Genomic DNA, 9,392 nt, shown 5'->3' with positions numbered 1-9,392 from the left:
CCCTCACAAGGACGGTCCCTGATAAGAACCAGGAGAGTGCCTCAAGAACCGGCTGAAACTGACCTTGTGGTTTGGACGAAAACCAAAGAACAACTGAGTCTGCGTAAGAGCAAGGGGTTACTAGTGGTGATGAAGAGGAGCCACCGGCCTTCATCCTCACGACCCTCAGCGACCACCACCAGAAGGCACTGTGCAAGTGCAGATGGGAGGAGTTCATGGAAATAACGTCTTGGAACTCATTTCAATACGAAGCGAGGACAGGTCATGCATATGTATAGGCATATTGCGAAACTTTATGTATATGCAACACTTTGCTGTATATATTTGCAGTAAGTGCCCCATTGGGGCGCGCACGGTTTTTGGTGGGACTACCCCCCCGTGCTGCCCAGCGCTGAATAAACATACCTACTTTACAATCTTATAGATTGTGGAGTCTGTTTTCCGCACGTCAGTTTTGGCGAGCCAGCCAGGAGACTCTCTGCTTAACCGCGGGACCGGCTGTGGAGCGGACGCCCCTGGGCGCGCCTCGAGCACTTTCCTCGGAGGGGACTCCGCTGCCAGCCGCACACCGCGGGAGCAGACAACAACCTCCTGAAGCCGCGGAAGAAAACGGTATGTTTTATGAGGGGAGCCTGTAAGTCGTACGCGTGGCCGGGGCAGCTGGTAAATCGCGCAGAGACGTCTGGCGTGCAGCAGAGTCCCCGTATGGGAGGAGGGTACCCTGTATGGGAATAAGGGGATTTGCTGACCGAAGGGGTGGCCGCTAGCGATCTTGAGGGTAGATCGAGCAAATGCGAGGTCACCGCTGCATCCCAGTGTCGGGAGCCAGGATGGACCTGCTAATGACTGGTATATAAGAAGCAGGAGAAGGGTAAGCGGACCTCCTCGCAATTGCGGTAGTGTTATGGGAATAAGGGGATTTGCTGACCGAAGGGGCGGCCGCTAGCGATCTTGAGGGTAGATCGAGCAAATCCGAGGTCACCGCTGCATCTCAGTGTTGGGAACCAGGATGGACCTGCTAATGACTGGTATATAAGAAGCAGGAGAAGGGTAAGCAGACCTCCTTGCAATTGCGATAGGGTTACTATTTTTATATATTTGCAGCTGCTGGATGGGTGTTACCTGGAGTGATAAATGTATAAATTGAGTACCCGGGAATTTTATGTTAAAAGTCTTTGTCTTTATGTGTGTAATGTATAAAAGATTGTGCATACATTTATATGTTAATGAAGGAGCGGGGCAAAGGGAATTACTCCTTCGGTGGTTTGGGTTCGAGCCTTGGAAATATTTAAACAAAGAAGCACATTAGATAAAAAGGGAAAATGAACAATTTTATCTAAGAGGAGCATATGTGACTCCTGCAGAGCGGAAAGTGGCCTTAGATAGAGAACAAGTTTCAGACGTTTTATAGGCCCCAGTGCTGGTGGACAAATAGGAGTAATTCCCTGTTTTCTGTGTGGAAAGGAAAATCTAATCCCGGAAATTTGGGAAGTGTGGGAAAAGAACTGGGAAGAAACCATAAAGAAGTGTAAGAAACAACTTATGTGGAAACTTATTGAAAAGTATATCAAAAACTAAAGTAATAGAAGAGGTTTGCAAAATGGGTAATACTTATGGAGGAGTTTTGAAGAAAAGCCCCCTGGGCTGTGTGCTTGCTCATTGGAAAGACGTTGTTGGAACTGGAGGGACAGAAACAGAAAAGACTCTTATTAAGTATTGTAACCAATGGTGTATAAGTTAGAAAATGATGCTAAGTGGCCACTTAATGAATCTATAGACTATAATACCCTTTTACAATTGATATTGTTTTTAAGGAGAGAAGGGAAGTGGGATGAAGTTTCATATGCAGATATGTTTTTTACCCTCCAAAACCATCCAGAGTGGCAAAGGGACTGTGGAATAGTACCACCACAGGACCCTATGGTACTCACACTTAAGCGGGGAAAAAAAAAAAAAAAGGAACCTAAGGGTAAACTGAGGCAGCGTTGTTTGGCATGTAGTATTGAACAAAGGTGTACTAAATTAAACAAAGTTCACCAGGTGCCAGAACCAGATCTAGCAGATCTGTTCAGATCTCCCCCCCTGACCACAGGAACGGGATGTGGGCTCGGACGGAGCTTCCACTCCCCCAGATAGCCCCATATCCTCCGCACCAGAAAGAAATCGGCTCCAACAATCTTACAGGCACCCTTTCAGGAGGCGGTAGACCCTGAAGGTGGGACGATGTTAATTAAAGTACCCTTTTCTACTGTTGATTTGGGGGAATGGAAAAAGGTTCCAAAGGATTACAGAAACGACCCAGTGAATGTAACTAAACACATTCTGTTTATTGTGAAACAGCACAACCCTGACTGGAAAGATATACAGTTATTATTAGAATATATGACTGAGAAAGAAAAACAGTTGATTTTAAAAATGGCAGGGAATTTAGCCGAAGATCATTGTAAGATTATAGGAAGGGACGTCAAAGATTATTTTCCTCTCCAAGATCCGAAATGGGATCCTAACAGATCCTCACATATGGAAAGATTGCAGGGGTATCAGGAATGGATTTCGAGAGGAATGGAAAGAGCTATCCCCAAAACAATAAATTAGTCAGCTTTGTATGCAGTCAAACAAGGCCCCTCCGAGTTCCCATCTGAATTCCTAGATCGGTTGAAGTTAGACTCAAAGAAGGCCGACAACCGGTAAAGGTTAGGCAATACCCCCTAAAAAAAGAAGATAGGGAAGGAATTTGGCCAGTAATTGAAAGGTTTTTACAACTAGGATTATTAAAAGAGTGTGAATCTGATTTTAACACACCTATATTACCTGTTCGTAAGCCTGACAGGTCATACCGTGTGGTTCAGGACCTACGAGCTATAAATAAGGTAACTGAAGACCTTTAACCCGTAGTAGCGAATCCATATACCCTGTTGACTGTATTGACACCTAAACTAACTTGGTTCACTGTCTTAGATTTGAAGGATGCCTTCTTTTGCCTCCCTCTCCATGAAGCCAGCCAAAAAAATTGTTTGCATTCGAATGGGAAAAACCCAAAACCAGTCGCAAGACTCAGCTCACTTGGACGGTGTTGCCACAAGGATTCAACCCAGATTCTTTCCTCAGTGGAAACACAGGAGAACCAGTGCATCATGACTGCTTGGAGACTATTGAAACAACGTATACAAGCTGCCCAGATCTGAAAGACAGTCCTATGGAAAGCGGAGAAAACTGGTTCACAGACGAAAGCAGCTATGTCCTAAGTGGTAAAAGAACTGTTGAAAGCAGTCCAACTTCCTGAGAAGGTGACGATTCTACATATTAAGGCACACCAGAAAGTGAGCTCAGAATTGGAGAGAGGAAATGAGCTGGTGGATAGAGAGGCAAAACAGGTAGCCAAAGTAGAGGTAAAAACAGAAGAAGCTTTAGTCCCCGACAGACAAATCTCTTTAGAAGGTAAGCCAAAATATACCAAGGAAGATCAAAAACTTATTACAGATCTGGAAGGATTATACAATGAAGAAGGGTGGGCTTATACCCCACAAGGAAAACTAGTTATTCCCTCTTGCCTAATATGGCATTTGGTAAGAGAGGAACATAGGAAGAGGCATTGAGGAATAGAAGCTCTATATAAACATTTAATTAGAGAAATTGTGGCCAGAAATTTATACACTACGGTGAGACAAATTACTCAGCAATGTGATCTTTACCTCCAAATTAATCCCAAGAATACTCCCAAGCTAGAAGTGGGCCAAATTAGGAAAGGCAATAGGCCCGGGAAACAATGACAGATTAATTTTACAGAACTTCCAAGAAAAGGGGGGTATCGATATTTATTGGTATTGACTGATACCTTTTCAGGTTGGCCAGAAGCATTTCCAACTAGAACCGCTAAGGCTCGAGAAATAAAGTATTAATACAAGAAATAATACCACGTTTTGGGGTCCCAATGATAATGTCCTCTGATAGGGGACCACATTTTGTTTCAAAAATAGTACAACAAGTTAGCCACCATTTGGGCATAGATTGGCAACTTCATACCCCATACCGTCCCCAATCGAGTGGCCAAGTAGAGAAAATGAACCACATAATCAAGCAACAGATTGTGAAACTAGGCTATCCAGGGACTACAAACTGAAGTATCTTCCCTTAGTAAGGTAGTTTTGCAGAATTGTATGGCCCTAGATTTAATTACAGCAAAGGAGGGAGGTGTTTGCTTAATCATAAACCAGAGTTGCTGCTCATATATAAATCAAGAGAAAAAAAAAAATCGAAACAGACATTGCTCGAATTTGACAACAGTCAAAGGTACTACATCAAGTATCTCAAGATGATACTTCACTTGGTTTTTCTGATCTTTGGAATAAGTTGACTTCTTGGCTCCCAAACTTAACTTGGTTAAGACAATTATTTGTTTTGATAATTGTGATTATCTTTTTGTTTATAACTCTTTGTATTACGGTTCAATGTAGTCTATAGTGTTTTCAAAATACAGGAGACTCCTATGGTGAATGGAAGAGAAACCAATTACAACGCAAATTGGAATCTAACAAGTACTTTAAAAAGATGTTAAATAAAAAATACTGTATTAGAAACAGGCATAGTAAAAGAATTTACCAACTTTTTAGAAAAGGGGGGACTGAGAGGAGGGGTTAAGGGAATCTTAGCAGTTAATTAGTAGATAAGGTTTGAAATCTTGTTAGCTATTTTGTAAAGTAACTAAAGCAGGAGATATGTAGTTCCTTACAAAGACAGTTCCTGATAAACTGACAGGAGTGAGAAGACTTGTGGCCCCTCACAAGGACGGTCCCTGATAAGAACCAGGAGAGTGCCTCAAGAACCGGCTGAAACTGACCTTGTGGTTTGGACGAAAACCAAAGAACAACTGAGTCTGCGTAAGAGCAAGGGGTTACTAGTGGTGATGAAGAGGAGCCACCAGCCTTCATCCTCACGACCCTCAGCGACCACCACCGGAAGGCACTGCGCAAGCGCAGATGGGAGGAGTTCATGGAAATAACGTCTTGGAACTCATTTCAATACGAAGCGAGGACAGGTCATGCATATGTATAGGCATATTGCGAAACTTTATGTATATGCAACACTTTGCTGTATATATTTGCAGTAAGTGCCCCATTGGGGCGCGCACAGTTTTTGGTGGGACTACCCCCCCGTGCTGCCCAGCGCTGAATAAACATACCTACTTTACAATCTTATAGATTGTGGAGTCTGTTTTCCGCACGTCACGACAGCCCGTGAAGATGTATTTAGTGTTGCCAAGTTTAAATGAACTTTGTAGGAAAGGTAATTCCGGCAGGGGGAGATCGCGACCACCGACTCAGAGACCACCCACTCAAGAAACCCTCCGACTCAAAAGATTAAGGAAGTAAAATCCCAAGAAATTATAGTGAGCCTGCGTGGTCATTTACATGGTAGGCGAGGAATACTTAACCAATCATTGTATGGACACTTGATGAATATGTATTAATCTTGCCTATAAATGTTTGATTTTTGAACTGATCGAGTGAACACGATTTAGGAGGAGCTATCCCCCGTGTTCCCGGCGCCGTGAATAAAGAATGCCTGCCTTTTAACACTACATTGGTGTTACGAGGTTTATTCCCGATTTCGGTGACAGCATAGCTAGGCTTTTAAAATTTGTTTTTCATACAAATGTGAACTTCAATACCATTCTTAATTTGAGATATCATAGTGATGTGTACTGTGTTGATAGTTACATAAAACGTGCTTATAAAGGCTCTCAGTTCTGGCTGTATGTTAAAGCGAAAGCATTGATTTTCTAAATTATCTGCAGTGCATAAAATACACTCTTTTGAATATTATCGCTTCAGTATCATAAAGCAATGTTATCTAGGGATTGGTTAAAATAACTCTTTCAAGACAAATAACGACTTTGATTTATCTATTAATAACTTGGTTCTTACTCAAACTGTCACCGAAATCGGGAATAAACCTCGTAACAACAATGTAGTGTTAAAAGGCAGGCATTCTTTATTCACGGCGCCGGGAACACGGGGGATAGCTCCTCCTAAATCGTGTTCACTCGATCAGTTCAAAAATCAAACATTTATAGGCAAGATTAATACATATTCATCAAGTGTCCATACAATGATTGGTTAAGTATTCCTCGCCTACCATGTAAATGACCACGCATGCTCCCTATAATTTCTTGGGATTTTACTTCCTTAATCTTTTGAGTCGGAGGGTTTCTTGAGTGGGTGGTCTCTGAGTCGGTGGTCGCGATCTCCCCCTGCCGGAATTACCTTTCCCTCTAAGTTCATTTAAACTTGGCAACACTAAATACATCTTCACGGGCTGTCGGTCCAATATGCAATCATTCACCCCACAGCCCTTTGTTTTAAGACAGGACTATAGAATTAATAATTACCCACCCACCGGACCGTAGAACTGACCAAGGTGTTCCTTCTTTCTGACTACTTGCTATTAGAACAAAACATAATACCATGATCACAAAGTTACACTTAACTCCTTGATAATTAAATCAAGATGGGAAGGGTTAGGTGGGTTCTCGAGCAGCATTGCTGGTGCATAATGTTCTTATAGTTACAACTTGCTACAAATTCACAAACCTATTTTCTAACCCTATTTTATTTTAATTCCCTACCACCTTGGTTACATTTCCCCCCTTTGGAAGTTTTGAAATAATTTCTTTTCAATACTTCCATTACAAATTAATTTCTTTATTAACATTCAATCACTTTATTGTATGATGGTAAGAGCATTATTAGTTAGTCCATTTAAATTTTGGTGTTTTGTAGTCAATGCAAGTGTAATTCTGCTATCAATGGTAGCTCTTTTTGTAAATTTCTTTTTCAAACAATGATAAATGAATAATATTCTCAAAGGTATTGTTAATAATAATAACACAGTATCAATTAAAGGACTTCACCCAAGAACTCAAGTTTTATCCCTATCCACTGAAAATTTTATCAAACCAATTTTCTTGCATGTCTTGTTGCATTTCCTGAGTATCCTTTTCTATTTTTCTCAATAAGTCCAAATCATATTCAACATCCTGAGTAACATTTGGGATATGTATGCAACAATGATCTATCCTATCCCTCAGGTATCCACAAACTCCATGTTCTTTTAGTAAGAGCATATCTAGAGCCATCGTATTTTGTAGGGTCATCTTCAAAGTGGCTTGTAACTGTAAATTTAGTTGTTTAAATCCTTTCCTTGTTATTTTGGCTAATCTTTTCACTTGACCTGTCAACTTATATAACCAATCCCTATTCCTGTAAGTTGCCAAGGGAGTCAATAAAGATTCTAAGGCTCATCCAAGTTTCACTCCTGTCGAGGGTTCATTCCAATCATCATCAAAATTTGTGATCTTTTTGTCCATATTAACTTTAAATTTTCAGAATCTCCCCTAAAGGGAGCTTTCTTTCAGATTGGACATAATGTTGGCATTCCTAAAGTAATTTGTTTTACTTTCCCATCCACCGGTAAATGGGTGGTCCAAGTTCCATTACTCATTGCCCAAACTAAATGTCCTGGGTTCTGAACTGTAGATCTTCTACAACTAAATATTGATCCCTTTCTAATTTTATATACATTAGTCAAATTTAAATCGTTCTTGAGTCCTCTGCACTAACACCCATATTTCAATGCAGCTGCTAAGGGAGGAACTTCTTGGACTGCTCTATCAACTGCACTGCAATTACATATCTTTTTACAATTCCACCAGGGTACTATGTCTTCCTTTTCCCTGGATGTGGTTCCCCTGTCATTAACTGATGGGAAAACTGTAAAGACTGTTCCGTCCCAGGCAAAACACCATAAAGTATTAGCCATATATTGAAATTGAGATAGAATAGCCATAGACCACACTGAATCCCATGCAACCTCTGCCTCTCGCTTAGTCTGATTTTCACAATTATGGACTACACGTCCAGCTTCCTTGGGATCATGTACAGGGAGGCCTCTACTTATTTCTTTGCATAATTGTTTATCCCTTGTGCTTACTGAGCTCAAGTTTGTTGTTAAGATTCCCCACGGAATTGATTCACCTACTGCTCTTGGAATTGGAAGACATGCGGTTATTTGGGTTACATTTTGTAAATTTGCAAATTCTTTTATCAATCCTACCATTAAATTTTCTTCTGGAGTTCTCCTTGGAATGTATATTAGCTGCTCTGCTTCACTCTTCCTTCCAATTGATCTATTATCATCTCAAACAATGCTCCCAACATCATCAGTTTCCAAACCAAAACCAATTTTTCCATATTTTCCAATGATAATTTCTTAAACATGTTTTAAAATCAACTTTGCAGTCTCTGAATCCCTATTGATGACCTTCCATGACGGGGCTTTCTTCACTTGGGTGTAGTGTATCCCCGGTTCCACTCCTCCAACCTTGATTGCAGTATAAGTTGTTAACAGTACCTAGAATGGTCCCCTCCACTTTTCCTGCAGTGGTTCAGAGTTCCAAGTTTAAAGATCACTTGGCTGATACTGATGTACAGGCGTATCCAAGGCAAGTGACCTAGTCAGCACAATATATCTCCGAAGTGCTCCAAGAACTTTTCCTAAAGAAATTAGATACACTTTCAAATCAGTTTCCCCAGCTACCTTCATATCCCCTGGGATTAAAGGAGTCTGGTACAGTTTACCATACAAGACTTCATATGGACTTATACCGTCTCTTGATCTTGGTTGGATCCTGATTCTCAAGAGAGCTAGTGGTAAAGCCTGTGGCCACTTCAGAGATGTTTCCTGACAAATTTTACTTATTTGTCTTTTCAACATTTGATTCATTCTCTCAATTTTTCCACTCGATTGTGGCCTCCGAGGGGTATATAAGTCCCATTTTATACCCAAAATTTTACTGATCTGTTGAACTACATCTGCCACAAAGTGTGGTCCCCTATCAGAAGACATTCCCAATGGCATTCCAAATCTTGGTATTATTTCCTTCAACAACACTTTAACTACCTCTCTAGCTTTGTTGGTGCGGTAAGGGAAGGCCTCCGGCCATCCAGAAAATGTATCCATTAGTACTAATAAATACCTGTATCTATTCTGACTGGGTAACTCAGAGAAATCAATTTGCCAATAATCTCCTGAAGAATTTCCTTGTTTTATCATTCCTAGAGGTGGCCTCTTTTGGTTCAGGGGGTTATTTTTAAGGCAGATTGGACATTTAGCTATTATTGATTTAACTATTCCTGTCATTCCTACACATACTACAGATGTTTTTAAACTTGAAACCATAGCATCTACTCCCCAATGTGTTTGTTCATGTTTTTCCTTTGCGAGTTATGTCATAATTTGCAGGGTTACTATCACCTGTTTTTCTGATGTCACCCACCATCCCTCTGCATTTTGTGATGCTTCTAATTGTTTTGCTAATTGCTTATCCAATTTTT

Source organism: Phaethon aethereus (assembly GCF_964289735.1).
Source record: "Phaethon aethereus genome assembly, chromosome: 8".
Lineage (NCBI taxonomy): Eukaryota > Metazoa > Chordata > Aves > Phaethontiformes > Phaethontidae > Phaethon > Phaethon aethereus.
Note: the sequence above shows the minus strand (reverse complement) of the source record.